Here is a 16,204-nt window from a genome sequence, read left to right on the forward strand (position 1 = left end):
GGGGTAGGTTTGGGTTTTAGGTACAGGGGTATTTATAGGGTTCAGGGCTAGGTTTGGGTTTTGGGGTACAGGGGTATTTTTAGGGTTAGGTTTGGGTTTTGGGTTACAGGGTATATTTATAGGGTTAAGATGGGTTAGTGTTTAAGGGTGTTGGGGTATTTTAAGGAGTAAGGGTGGGTTATAATTATGGGGTGCAGGGGTATTTAAAGGAAGCAGGGTGGGATTAGCACACAATATGAGACATGGCATGAAGGGCGGAACGTACCACACATCCCCAGCATTTGTCAAGCCCCCAGCACACGCCCACAGCACAACACAGACACGCCCACAAGGGACTACTTTGCTGGCACGGTTCTTTTACCTTTTAAATGTATATGGAGGGTGTCTGCATAGCCTATGTCCTTCTGCTGCAACTGCCCTTTCCAACGCTGTATTGGGTGTTGTGATTGATGCTGTGGTTCCTGAGATTACCCGCCTCAAAGGTTTAGGCTCTCTCTTTATTATATTAGTATAGATCATGTCACCAATGTTTGGACCTGGATAGTGTTCTCGTTCAATTGCCTTGTTAGCTTGCGCATGTCAACGCATATGCATACAGCTTCTTCACTGCCCTTTTTGGGCACTAATACTATGAGAGAAACCCATGGCATTGGACCAGTGGAGCGCGCAATAATATCATGCTTAAATAATGATTCAAGTTCTTTCTCCAGAATTTCTTGCAAATGAAAAGCAATTTGTCTATGTCTTTGAAAAACAGGATGGACGTCCTCGTTAATCTGCAACTTCACTTTCGTAGTCTTAAATTTTTACAAACAAAGTAATAATGAATGGAACTGGCTTACTATTTTGTGGTGAGGCTTCATGTTGAAATTCACAGAAGTCAGTCTCATATCAGCGGCTGTGTTGAAACTGAGTAGACAGGTTCTGGACGCTGTTCCTTCAAGCACATGGATGGGTGCTCTTACCTTAATTTTTTGTTTTTCATTGTCGCTACAAATGAGCCTTGACTTTTTAATGGATTAATGCTGCCCATGTATACACTTTAGTTTTCGATGGAATAAGTTGCAGTAAGGGAGATAATTCATTGTATTTCTCGATGTATCACTGTCAATAATGAAAGGTTCCTAATAAGAATTTATTTTCAGTGTAATCTTTGGACAATGTTTGAATGACTGTGGTGCTTTGGCATGACGAATTTTCTTTGACTGACTTTTTTCTTCAGAAGCGGGTAAACCAACATTTGAGCGCTTTTCTGAGGTATACCTTTACATAGCACAATAATTTTCTTCACTTCCACCTGATACTGATATAGAAGAACTGTTTTCGATGCTTTAGATGACAATCAACTTCTTTCAGTGTCGATTTCTCTTAACTGATGTTGGGGCTTGGCCTTGTGGGTGTGCCTTTAACATTGCTTCTGGGACATTTTGGGTGCCATTTTGTCTTTGCGCCATGACACTCTTACTTTTTCCTTCACTTTGCGAACTGTCACAAAAGGGTTCTCCTTCCCATATCCTTTAGAAATCTGTCCAAGAGCAGGACATGTACCTGAGTCTGGAAATGAAAATCCACATCTAAAACGCAACTTCTTTTCACGGGCAGACATCACCTTGTGTCCTTCAGTCTTTGGCTTACTTTTCACACTCATGACTGATTCATTCTGGGCACCTCCAGCCTCCATGTCGGCAGCTTGTCTATTGGCTCACTCTTCAGCTCTGGCAGCCATTAACACTTGCTCCAGACTAAGAGTTTCTCTCAGCATTCGTCATCTGAATGAACCTGACAATTATTCATCAATAACTCTCATATGCATAGCTTCTTCATCATTAAATGAATTGGACTTACAATGCCTGATGAATGTGGCGAGTCTCTCCACATATTTATCAGTGGTTTCACCAACTTTCTGACATTCCTGGTTGAAGATGTATCTTTTGCAATCAACATTTGCCTTTGGATTAAACTTGAGAGTCAACACTTCTTTAATCTGACAATATGTGACTTCTTCATCAGTTTGCAGCATTCTCTTTATGACTTCTTTTCTACCATCACCAGCAAGATTTTGTAGATACTTGATAATCTTTTTGTTATCAGTCTCTTCAAGTTCATCAATTAAATCATCAAATATTGCTATCCAAACAGTTTGGCAGTATTGAATGCTGGTGGTGGTTTCAAAAAAGTGTCAGCATTGTAAACCAGTGTGGAACTTACTGACACTGCATGTGGATCTCTGTGGTTTATGTGACTCAGCAGCAAGGCTTATGATGTGCTGGCCTCTGGATCATCTTTAATCATAGTTGGAACAATGACTTCCTTCTCTGCCAGCTGAAACATTTCACAATTCCAAAGATATTCGTAGACTGTGCTCATGGTAGCGTACCTGTCAAACACAACCCCTGTGCTTGCCCTGGGTTGCAGCGCCTGACACTGATATCGTACTGGCTCACTTTGCTTGGGTTCTGATGAGCAAATAACTGATTTATTCTTACCACTCTCTTTGCACGCTCTTTGTCTGCACCACTATCAAATTGTAGCATTATCTTGCATTTTGTGATTATCAATAATGGTTCTTTGAAAACCTGGTATATCTGCCTTTAGCGTTCACACTTTGGATTACATATGACTGTATATTGTGTAGCTGCACAATACCTTTATGTATGATCTGATGAACAGGTTCTTGGTCATCAGTACAAAGATTTCTTTGCAATGTTTTCATAATTTTATATTCTGTACGGCGGCTGCAGATGCGCTTTGACTACACATGCATTAAGCATTAGTTCCACACTATTACTGCAACACATGTGGCACAACAAGCAGTTTGCTTGGGCCACGGCAAACTCTCGGGAGAGCACTGTCGGTCTTTGGGTTACTTATCCCCTAACTCGCCGCCAGTTGCAGCATCTTCCACAGCCTGGGTACATTCAAAGGACTATGTGCCAGATGTACGACCATTAAGTTTAGCGAGTCGCAAATTGCGCAAAAGTGCGACTCACAATTTGTGACTCGCTAAACTTGATGTACAACAGTGTCTCAGACACATGCCTCATGAATATTAATGAGGCTGACGCAATTTGTGACCCCAATGGAAATGGCTAGCACTCCCAGGGATGGTGGCCAGCTGGGGTCAGCAGACTACCATGTCTGGGACTGCTTTTAAACAAAGCAGTTTTTTTCCTAAATGCAGCCCCTTTTCCTTAAAGGAAAACGGGATGCATTTAAAAAAGAAAATGAAACTTTTCTGTTGAATTTTTTAAGGGCAGGCAGTGGGCCCTGGGACCACTGCCTGCTCCTAATAAATATTTACGCACCCATTCACAAAGGGAAGGGGTCCCATAAGTACCCCTTCCTGTTTGCGAGTGGTTTCCCACCTACTTGAAGTAGCTGGTAAATTGCGAGTGTTTTGCAGCCACAAGTGCAGTCGCAAAACAACAGTACATGGCATGGTGACTCGCTATTTGGAAGGGACGCCCCTTCCTAATAGGGAGAGTCGCAAATGCTATTTTGCGAGTCAGTGACTCACAAAATTGCATTTGTACATGCCTGGAACCTTTTTTGTGTTCGCAAATGGGGCAATCTCCCGTTTGGGGCACAAAAAAGGGTTGTACATCTGGCCCTATGCCACAAATGGAGTTTAATAATACACATCTTTATTTTTCTGTGTGTAATTGTGAACTCAAAGTTCGAAACCAGCCTTCAGTGCACTCCGTCTAACACTTTTGTTCTACAGAGTCCATCTAGAGCCAAAAAAATTACATCATTTCTAATTCACAAGACACTACATAGGCTAGAGGTGTTATGGCCTCAATAGCCTTTTTGGCTGCAGCTAAATTAGAGTACATTCTCTGGTCTGCTCACTGGTCATGATTACTACTTTTAAGAGGTTACACTGTAAGCCAATACAGCATGCTGTACTGTCAAAAGTCAATAAGTTTAAGCACGCATAATAGAGCCTACGGTCTTGTAATAACATTGCAGATTCCCTTATCCATTTGTCGAGGAAGAGTCCTGATTTCATAAAATGCACCATTGCGAATATTATCCCAGCACTTGAATTCCAGCCCATCTATATGGGATCTCATGTTAAATTGCTTTTAATTCCTAGTTCTGAACAGCAGGAAGAGAGACTGCATAATATTTTCTCCATGTCTTAAATAGAGTCAGGACTCTCCTTCAGCAAATGACTAGGAGAATCGGAAATTTCCTCAGCTTTACAAAGAGGACGTCATTTTTTTCCTTCATCTGTCCATTGCCATCTCCTTTAATAAACCCTTTTGGTGAACTTTGCACTATAGACGTTCTCCCGCGGTCTCAATGCTACAATGCTACTAGTGATCCTTCATCCTAAGAGTAGTAAAACATCTAACTGGACATCAGGGGCAGGTAGAATGCAAAAAATCAGAGATAAGGCAGAGCTGAGGGGACGCCACACTTCACACTAAAAGGCTGAGATATATGTGTTACCTGTTTGCTTGCAACCTGCTGGAAGAGCTTCAGCCACTTGACGACATTTCGACTAAACTGCACCCCCCAAATATTTTGTCTCAATACACACTATTGGTCTTACATTCCCTCTTGACATAGCTCAGTGGGTTAATAGCCTGCTGTAAAAACTTGTGTGTGTGTAGCTTGCAGATTATCCATGTTAGAATTCCTGCGAGACTGACTCAGCATTTGCTGCATGGAAGCTGATAGCAACAAGAATGATTAATTTTGAAAGTAGAAGCATTTGTTATCACAGACTTCTTTTTATTTTTTTATTTTTGCAGAGCTTTGATTTTGCAACTCCATTTTTTTGTGTGTAATATGGAGTCTCTGGCAACCCTGATACCGCTCCCTAGGAAAATGTGCCCAGGACAGGTAGCTAACCTGGATGAGAGGAATGTCAAACCTTTTGTGGGGGTTGTTTAACAGGACAAAAAACATCCTGTGGAAGGAAAAAGGGACTGGGTTATAGGTGATACCTCACGTTAATAAACTTGCCTAAACTGGAGCAAACACAATTGAAATAAAAACATACAAATCAATGTAACAGCGTACAACATAATGTGTGGGTGTGTGAAGTAGCAAAATCGCAGACACCGCAACTTTGTATTTTTTTTAAATTGTAGAGTGTCATAAAGCTTGAAGCTGTAAGTTGGATATAAATGTGAGGGTTAAAGGATGGAGGGCCTGGATGGTACCTTACACTGGTATGGTGGTGTGAGTGTGAGATAACTACATTGGAAGGCCTGTAAATGACGTGACTCAGAGTCGTGTCTGTTGGTCATCTGCTCCGGGCGCAGGTGGCAACATGCATACACCCCGTGGTTACAATTTGGGGCTGTAAACAATGCACACTGCTGTGGCATTACATTCCTCCTTTATTATAAACAAAATTGCAAACCACAGCCCTGTATAGCATAACACTAAGTCTCTGGTTGCATCACTAGCAACGTCTCACCATCACAGCAGGCACGACACCAGTTCAGGAACATCAGTCATAGACAAAATAAAGTTACCTGGAGCTTTATGCCACGGCGTCACACCTCATGACCCCTCAGCCGGGATAATGGGGCGGGGTTGCTACGCAGACCATACCTAGTACTTGTATTTGGACTCACCAGCCAGTCAGGCACTGCATTACTGCCTCCATCGATATGAACGGTGCTCGGACTGCCCTCACCTTCACTGTCAGTGACCGGATCGGGAGAGCCTGCAGACGCCTCTCTGCATAGGAGATTTCCAGCCGCGGCCCGTGGAGGGAGTGCGGTGGGGCAGGGAGGCGGTGCGTGGGAGGGGCAGGGTGGGGGGTGGTAAACAACCGAATATGGATAATTGCAGGTAAGTAAACAATGTAATAAATAAAACGAATTTCGTAGCGCGCACTGAGCCGCGGCTGGAGATTTCTCCAAAGTTGCTCACATCTGTGTCAGTTTCTTCATCCTCCTGCGGTAGGACCGCTGTGGCTGGTGGAAGCGTTTGAACTGGGAAATGTTTCTCAATTCCGGTAACTTTGGTACCATGAATGTGAGGAATGGTCCAGGGGTGGCGCTCTAAAAGTAGAACTTGGAAGAAGCTTTCACATGGAACTCCTTTTAGGCAAAATAGGATGGCAGAATTTTCTGTGTCGATTTAATCTAAACCATCATTTAAATTTCTAATTTACAACTGCAAAATCCTGTCTAGGTTTAAATTATGCAGACATTTTATTAAAACAAGAAGAAAACAGCCAGTATATTGTAGTTAAATTCGTTTCAGCTGAATCAAATGTTATTTCGAAACAATAAACAATCTTAACATTAGAAAATATGTGGGTGATTAAAGATTTTAAAAGAAGAGAAGAACCCCAACTGTAAGGAAAAGCAAAAAGAACAGTGGTCAATTTTGAAAGTATATACGTTATATTGGTTATTTTTATCAGTAAGACAGCCATATCGGTTTGACACAATGTGAGACACAGAGGGGAGTTCTCCATGTGTCATTTGAACAAAGGTCAGGAATGTCATTTTTATTTGCCGATGATGTTTGAACTCTGTATACAGATTTTAGGGTCTTAACAAGACTGATGAACCTGGGGCTAGGGAAATATGTATAGTTACCAAACTGTGAAGAAATACTTGGTAAAAAACAAGGATGAATGTGACAAGGTACATACTGGTTGTGTTTTTGAAGTGGTCTCATCCATTAATTAATTGACCACTGGAAAGTGCAGCAACCGGGGGTAGGAACAATGTTGAATAGTCACTGGTGTGCTTGAATTACTTTCGACTAGTGGCAGAATTGCACAGTCAAGGATGCGTGATGCACCATAAGCAGACCTGCAGTATATGGGAGGATAGGTGTAATAACATTACCAATTAAAATGGGAAAGTTGTTAAAAGCAGGGAAGGGATGGTGGGCTTACCCGATAGGCCAGAGGTTGGACGCATTTAGGCAGGTATTGAATCAAGGATTTGTTCAGCCCTGTTGATGAGAAGCGGGGCATTAAGGCAATTACTGTCCCATCAGTGGCTGTGAGAGTTTGAAAGAAATGCTGCTTCACACAGTGAAATGACCCACCGTAATAGATGCCAAATTACTCCTGGAGCAGTGAGTTCAGCGTAGTCTCTCAATCACAGATGCGATTATAAGACAGTAGTGCCCGACTCATCCGAGTGAGAACAGATATAGATGATGGTCCATCCCCGCAACGTCCTCGAGGGAGAGGCGTGTGGGTGTGGTGGGCGTATCGTCAAGAATGCAGATTGGGCGTGTTGATACTGAGCTAAAAGTCTCTGCGTCATGATGATCCAGCATAATTTTGTGTGATTCATACCAACAAGTCCAAATAGGTTAGTGAATGAGCACTGATACAAACCTTATAGAGTCAGTGAGAGAACGTATATGAAAATGATTTTAAAACAGACTATCCGTAATCAAACCCTGCACACTCAAGCCACTGATGTGTTGCATGTGCCAGGAGGCTATCTCAGCACATAGTACTCACTTGGTGTTTGGGGGGGGTTGTTTTAAAGTGTTTGCCTGACCCTGGATCTGCCAGGGAGTACTGAAAAGCACTAGTTATATTTCAAGGGGAATAATGGGTTTGAAAACACAATTGCAGTAAGGGACAAACAAAAAACTATTGCTGAGCTCATCGCACCCCATGCCATCACCTCCATGGACTACACACTCATCGGAGACTTGAACTTCCACCTCGACAACCTAAGAGACCCTGACTTAAATGCCCTCCTCGACAACTTCGACAACATCGGACTGAATCAGCTCATCACCACCCCTACCCACAAGGCAGGACACACCCTCGCCCCATCTTCGCAGGTGGGAACATCATCCGCTTCAGCCACACCATGCAGCTCCCCTTGATGTACCACCACTACATACACTTCCCTTTCAACACCACCACCCTTCACAAGCCCACTCCGCGCCCGTTGTGAAGGAATTTGAGCATGGTCACAGAGTAGCACCTTAGCTCCACCGTCAACCACGATCCCTACCACCGTGACCAACACCAAAGCTGCAGCCAAACCACTATACGGTTGGATCACTAACTGGAAAGACAAGCTCGCACCCCTCTGCACCATGGACAGACAACGCCTCCTGAAGGCCACCTGGTTCACCACCGACCTCCAAGAAACCAGACGCTCCTGCAGACGTCTCGAAAAGCAATGGAGAAACAGCAAAACCAGGGAAGACCTGACCACCTACAAGAATGCTATGACAGAATACCACCAATGCAAAAGATCCACCAAGAAGACCTTCAGTCGGAACAAAATCCTCACCAACTCCAGCAACTCAAAGGAATCCTTCAACATCATCCAGCAATTCACGAAACCCCACAGCGAAGCCATGGATGTCACTCCCTCCCAGGACCGCTGCAACAAGCTCAGCTTCTACTTCCACCTGCAAATTAAGGCCCTCTACGACAACTTCAGGGAGCAGACTCCGGAAACCACCCTTCCCTATAGCTACGACAGCCAGCCCACCATCACCACCGAAGATACCAACACGACCTTGAAGAGCACTCACTCAGGAGCCCCCACTGACCACTGCCTGCAGTACTTCTTCCACAGAGCTGCCGCCGCCATAGCCCCCGAGCTACGATGCACCATCAATGCCTCCTTCGAATCCTGCACTTTCCACAACAATTGGAAACATGCCGAATTCAAGTCCCTCCTCAAGAAACCCTCTGCACACCCGACGGACCTGAATAACTATCGAACCATCTCCCTCCTTCCCTTCGCACCCAAAGTCACCAGGAAGTTCGATAACGCCCAGCTGACTAACTTCATGGAAGAGAAAGCCATCCTTGACTCCTCCCAATTCGGCTTCCGCAGTAACCACAGCACTGAGACCGCACGCCTTGCCCCCACAGACGACATACGCACGCTTCTTAACCAGGGCCACACCGCAGCCCTCATCCTACTCGACCTCACTGCAGCTTTCTATACCATCTCTCATCGCACCCTTGCAGCCAGACGCCATGGTGCCAAAATACAGGGAACCACCCTCGACTGGCTCCGCTCCTTCCTTGCCAACAGAAGCCAAAGGATCAGACTCCCGACTTTACTCTCCGAACCCACAGCAATCAACTGCGGAGTAACCCAAGGATCATCGCTCAGTCCAACGCTCTTCAACATCTACATGGCCCCCCTCGACTCTGTGAGAGCCGGTCGCTCCCACACTCCCCGCCTGGATACAGCTGCTTGTCGCCTGACTCCCACTGCTTGCCTGCTTTTGGTATCGTAGCGCGTGTGAAGATCACACGCTGAGATTTGTGCCTGCTATTGTGATTTTCATTAATTCGGTAGGGCTCGCATTGCTGAAATTTCAAGATTAATTATTGTTGCCTGATTGCGCTTCTTCTGTGTGCTCCAATCTCATTCACATCATTTACCTCAGCCATTTTGTTTGTTTGTGCCTCGTAGCCGGCCTCTCCGCCCCGCTTCCGCCTCCCAGCTGCCCCTCCCACGCTCCGCCCCCTCCACTATCCACTTATGAGAAATGGCTTTGCGTGCAGCGTTCACGCGCAGCGGTGGCGCCGAAGGTGCGCCAAAGGTAAGCCCGTCTACGCCCGTCCGCGCCTGGACCGCGCCCAGCGCCAGACCCCCTGGCCCCCGCAAACCTCACTCCGGCCGCATTAAGTACGATGCTGCCACCCTCCTAGCCCTTAACCCCGGACTCACACCCCAATGCTATGAAGCTGCCCCTGGACGTACTCATGGGCCCTACACCTGCCACTCCTGCAAATATACCAGCGTCAAGACCCTCACCACAGCCACTAACCCCAAACAAAGCTCCAACTCTAACCACCTGAAGTGCATTCTGCTGAATACCCGCTCGGTCCACAGACACGCCACCGAACTCTGGGATCTACTCGACGCCATATCACCAGACGTCGCCTTCCTCACTGAAACATGGATGAACGCCTCATCAGCACCCGACATCGCCATAGCCATCCCGGACAATTACAAGATCATCCGAAAAGACTGCTCCATTCAAACTAGAGGAGGCATCGCCATCGTCCATAAGAACACCATCAAAATCACTACCACCTCCACTTCCATATCCACACGAACCCCAGAACCACACTCAGAGGCACCCTCCTCTACAGGCCTCCAGGAACACGTAAACAATTCACCGACGACATCACTGACTTCATCAGTCCTCATGCCCTCGCCTCCCAGAACTACATTCTATTAGGAGACCTCAACTTCCACCTTGAAAAGAAAAACGACAGCAACACCACCACCCTTCTGGGAAACCTGGCCAATCTCGGACTCAAACAACTTGTTGACACCCCCACCCATGTAGCCGGGCATACGCTAGACCCAATCTTCACTTCCAGCAAACACATCTCCTTCGATCGCACCACAGCTCTCCACTGGACGGACCACAGTTGTGTTCACTTCAGCTACAAAACCACCTCGACCCACAACCCCCCACAACCTATTCCCCGAAGAAAATGGAATAAAATCACTACCGACCAACTCGTCACATCGCTCAACCAAAAACCACCCGCCCTCTCATCGGACCCAAACCAAGCTGCCATCAAATTCAAACAATGGATCACTCACAGCGCTGACGAATTAGCACCCTTGAAAGACAATCACACCAAACAAGACAGCAAAAAGGCCCCCTGGTTCAACGATGACCTTAAGAAATCCAAGAAACTATGCCGTACTCTCGAGAAAACATGGAGAAAAAACCCAACCGCCGACAACATGACCACCTTCAAGACAGCCACCCGCAAACACCACCAGCTGATTCGATCCACCAAGAAATCAGCACTCAAAAATTGACTCGACAACAATGCCCATAACAGCAAAGAGCTATTCAACATCGTCAAAGAATTTACCAACCCCACCGCAGCCTCAAATGACATCACTCCCTCCCAAGACCTCTGCGATTCGTTATCCTCCTTCTTCTACAACAAAATTGCTGACATACATAACAGCTTCAAAAACAGTTCCAACGAACAATCCTCCCCACCCCCCTCAGAACCTAAACCGCCCTCTAACAACCTCAGCGCCTGGAACCCAATCACCACCGAAGACACCATCCGCTTAATGAATTCCATCCACTCTGGCTCGCCAACCGACCCATGTCCCCACCACATCTTCAACAAAGCAGACTCCATCATCGCACCCCATCTCCGTGATGTTATCAACTGCTCCTTGAACTCTGCTACCTTCCCAGAAAGCTGGAAACATGCCGAAGTCAGCGCCCTCCTGAAGAAACCCACAGCTGACCCCTCCGATCTCAAAAACTACCGCCCAATATCCCTCCTCCCTTTCCCGGCAATAGTCATCGAGAAAGCCGTCAATAGCCAACTCGCTGCCTTCCTCGAATCCAACAACTCCCTCGATCCCTCACAGAACGGCTTTCGAGCCAAACACAGCACCGAAACCGCCCTCATCGCAGCCACAGACGATATCCAAACACTACTGGACAACGGAGAAACAGTGGCCCTCATTCTACTTGACCTCTCCGCCGCCTTCGACACAGTCTGTCATAGCACCCTCATACAAGGCCTCAACAACATCGGAATACAAGGAAAAGCACTGGACTGGATCATCTCGTTCCTCGCCGGAAGAACCCAGAGAGTAAGACTTCCGCCATTCAAATCAGAGGCTACCGAAGTCATCTGCGGTGTACCACAAGGATCATCACTCAGTCCCACCCTCTTCAACGTTTACATGAGTCCACTCGCATCCGTCGCGCGTCATCACAACCTTAACATCATCTCCTACGCTGACGACACCCAGCTGATCCTTTCCCTCACCAAAGACCCTAACTCCGCCAAAACCAACCTCCACGAAGGCATGAAAGAAGTAGCCGAATGGATGAAAAACAGCCGCCTAAAACTTAACTCAGACAAAACGGAGGTGCTCATCCTAGGATCATTCCCCTCTGCCTGGGACGACTCATGGTGGCCTTCAGCTCTGGGCACAGCACCCATACCCACAGATCACGCACGCAACCTGGGCTTCATCCTAGATTCCTCACTCTCGATGACCAGACAAGTCAACGCCGTCTCATCCTACTGCTTCAACGTTCTTCGTATGCTCAAAAAAATCTTCCGTTGGATCCCCCCTGAGACAAGAAAGACTGTCACCCACGCACTAGTCACGAGTCGACTGGACTACGGAAACACCCTCTACGCTGGAATCACAGCCAAATTACAGAAAAAACTCCAACGCATCCAAAACGCATCAGCGAGACTCATCTTGGACATCCCTCGCCAAAATCACATTACCGGCCACCTGAAAGACCTCCACTGGCTCCCCGTCAACAAGAGAATAACATTCCGTCTCCTCACCCACGCACACAAGGCCCTCTACAACCTAGGGCCCGAATGCCTCAACTCTCGACTATCCTTCTACTCACCCACCCGCCAACTAAGATCCTCCAATCAAGGCCTCGCCGCAGTTCCGCGTATCCAAAGATCCACCATGGGAGGTAGATCCTTCTCCTACTTAGCGGCCAAGACCTGGAACTCACTCCCCGCCCACCTCCGCCTTACACAGAACCACATCTCCTTCAGAAAAGAACTTAAAACATGGCTATTCGATAAATAATTAACCCATCCCCAAGCGCCTTGAGACCCTCTGGGTGAGTAGTGCGCTATATAAATTCTTGAACTTGAACTTGAACTTGAACTATCATCAGACAGCATGGACTCTGCATTGTATCCTATGCTGATGACACCCAGCTCATCCTCTCTCTCACGAAGGACCCCAAAACCACCAGGCTCAGCTTCCAAGAAGGAATGAAAGATGTCACAGCTTGAATGAGCAGCAGCTGTCTGAAACTCAGCTCAGAGAAGACAGAAGTCCCCATCCTTGGACCCACCCCCTCAGCCTGGGACAACTCCTGGTGGCCCACCGCCCTCGGCAGACCCCCACCCCCACGGACCATGCCCGGAACCTCTGCATCATACTCGACTCCTCCCTCACCATGACCCTACAGATTAACGCCGTCGCCTCCACCTGCTTCAACACCCTCTGCATCCTTGGCAAGACCTTCAAGTGGATACCCCCGAAGCAAAAAAGAAGTCACCCATGCACTCATAACAAGCAGACTGGACAACGGAAAGGCCCTGTACGCTGTAATCAACAAATCCCTGTTACACAAACTCCAGACCATCCAGAACACCGTGGCCAGACTCGTGCTTGGCATCCCACAACATGAGCACATCACCCAAAACACCTGCGAGACCTTCATGGCTCCCCATCAAGAAGAGAGTAACCTTTAAGCTACTCACCCACGCCTACAATTCCCCCCACAACACTGGACCCAAACACCTCAACGAAAGAGTCTCCTTCCACATACCCAAAAGGAACCTCCGATCTGCTGACCTCGCCCTAGCAGAAACCCAGTGCATCCGCAGAACCAGAGCGGGTGGAAGAGTCTTCTCCTACATCACAGTCAAACCCTGGAACGAGCCCCCAGTCCACGTCAGATGCTCCCCTACTCTGCACTTCAAGAAGACCCTCAAGACCTGGCTCTTCAACTGAACCGGAGCTTCACCCCACCCCCCACAGCACCTTGAGACCCTCCCGGGTCAGTAGCGTGCTCTAAACCCACTGACTGATTGATTGAATCATCTATACATATATACACTGCTGAGCAAGGAGTGGCAAGGATCCATTAGCATTAGTCCATGTGTTACATCAGGAGGAGGCTATCTTTGAAAGGGATGCTAGTCCTCAACTGAAGGTGCATCTATCACAATAGTGTCCTAGTATACGAACGCTAAAGGCATAGAGAAAAGTCTAAACAGGGCATCAGTCTAGATGGGAACTCTAAGATGAAGCACATGTAAGCAAACATTGAACAGACCAGTCTACCTAGTTCCGTATAGAACAGACAATTAGAATGGACAAGGCGGACACAATATTATGTAGAACAGACAATTAAAAAAATTTAGACAGTTTAGATAATGAAGACACCATATTATTTTAAGAATGCATCCAGAGGCAAAAACATATCATGTTGAAGGGAAAAGATATATCAGTTCATCTGTGTAATGAATTTGAGCCACTCTTCCATCATGTCCAAACCATTTCTTATTGAATTTCATTTATCAATCCATTTGCATTCTAGTCTTTGAAGCATTAATGCGATGTCTCCACCTCTAGTGGATGGTGTGAGCTTCTCGATGATTTTCCATTTGATGTCATCCGCTGGGTGCTGCTTGTACAGAAAATGAGGTACCATGGGTGCTGTTGCAATAGAGCAGAGAATCCTGCTCCTATGTTGAAATATTCTGGCCTTAATTTGCTGTGACGTCTGGCCTATAGAGATCCAACCACAAGGGCACCAAACACAGTAGATCACATTAGTTGATGCACAATTTGTGTGTTGTTGTAAGGTAATATGTGTATGCCCATGTGTGAAGGTCTTGGGATTTGCACTGTATTGCCATAAAACACAATTCCTACATTTGTAGTGACCCTTGATGGGACTCAAACCCCAGGCGGACACAACAGTGTTCATTTGTTTAGTGGTATCTGAGTTTTCATGAACCAGATGGTCTATGATGTTCCTACCCTTCTTATAGGAGAACAAGAGAAGCTCTCAAAAGGTATCCATGGTTGTAAGTGTAAGCCAGTGTTTTTTGTTAATTTTCAGTATTTCGTTTGTGTCTGGACAAAATGTTTTAACACATGCAATCTTATCTGTTGTGATTTTGGTTCTGGTTTGTAGTATCTGTTCCCTTGGGCTGAGCCAGGCTATTTAACTAGAGGCCCGAACCAGGCATTTAGGGTAACCTCTATTTCGGAGTTTAGAACTCAGGATTGCACCTTCCTTAAAAGAATCTACCTTCAGAGTGCAATTCCTTCGCAGCCTGAGGAACTGGCCAGAAGAGAGACCATCCTTCAGAGCTCTTGGATTGAAGGTTTTATATTGGAGCAAGATGTTGCTTTCAGTTGGTTTTCTATAGAGTGAGACAATGTGATGATTCACATTCTGTTTTTAACTCCAAGTCTAAGAATGGAAGACTGTGGTTACTTGAGGAAGATGAAAACTGGAGAAAAAGTTGACTGCTGTTAAGATACTATATAAACAGCAGTAAATCTGGTTGGGAACCTCTCCATATTATGAGGACGTCGATAATGTACCTCTTCAAGCACCGAATGTTGGCCAGGTAAGGGTTATGGTTGGTGGTGACAAAGTCTTTCCCGAATTGGCCTACATACAGATTTGCCACATTCGATGTGAACATTGCTTCATGGATGTTCCAGAGCACTACTGGTAATAGTTTTGATTGAAAACAAAGTAGTTGGTTATCAAAGCTATCTCAGGTAGTTCAATGATAAAGTCAGTGGGAACATTGACTGGGCTGGTCGATTATTGAGGATACCTCTAATCACCTCAATATTATCTTGTTGAGGGATGTTGATATCTAGTGACTCAATATCTAAAGTCACTAGTATCTCTTGTATGGGGTCAATATGGAGGCCTTCAATGAGGTTAATCATAAACGTACTGTCACGTACATATGTATCAATTAGAGGAACAAAATCCTTGATGAAAATGTTTATACATTCATGAAGGTTGCCTAGTATGGAATCTCAGTCACATAGTATGGGTCTGCCTGGGGGATTAATTACATTGTTGTGAATTTTGGGTAGTGTGTACAGCACTGGGGTCCATGGCAATCTTTTGTTAAAAAAGTTGTATTCTTGTTTGGTGAGGAAGACCTGATCCAATGCTCGAGTTGTGGTTTCTAATATTTGTATTTTTTTTTCTTGGAGGCTGTTTGAGAGCAGTTTTTTATAGTGTTTGGTATTGTTCAGGTGCCTAATGATTTCTGTCTCATAAGAATTCCTATCTTGTAATACAATGTCCCCTCCTTTATCATCAGGCTTGATAATGATGGACTTCTTGTTCTTCAGTTTGTTAAGTTCATGTCTCTCTTGCCATGTGATGTTATATGGGGTAAAAGACCTAACTGTTCTTAATTTATTTATGTCATTGAGTACCGCTTTTCCAAATGCCAATATCTCTGCAGACATTACTGCATTGGGGGGTATGAATGAAGAAGGCAGTCTTAAAAGGGAAGCGGAGGGTAGTGGAGAAGCGTCCTTGTCAGAAAAGAAATGTTTTAGTCTCATTCTTCTAAAAAATCTGTGCAGATCTGATTGTTGTCAGAAGAAATCAATTTTTTCGGTTAGAACAAAAAACAACCCCTTACTCAGTAATGATATCTCTTCTGAACAAA

Source organism: Lissotriton helveticus, chromosome 9 (assembly GCF_964261635.1).
Source record: "Lissotriton helveticus chromosome 9, aLisHel1.1, whole genome shotgun sequence".
Taxonomy (NCBI): domain Eukaryota; kingdom Metazoa; phylum Chordata; class Amphibia; order Caudata; family Salamandridae; genus Lissotriton; species Lissotriton helveticus.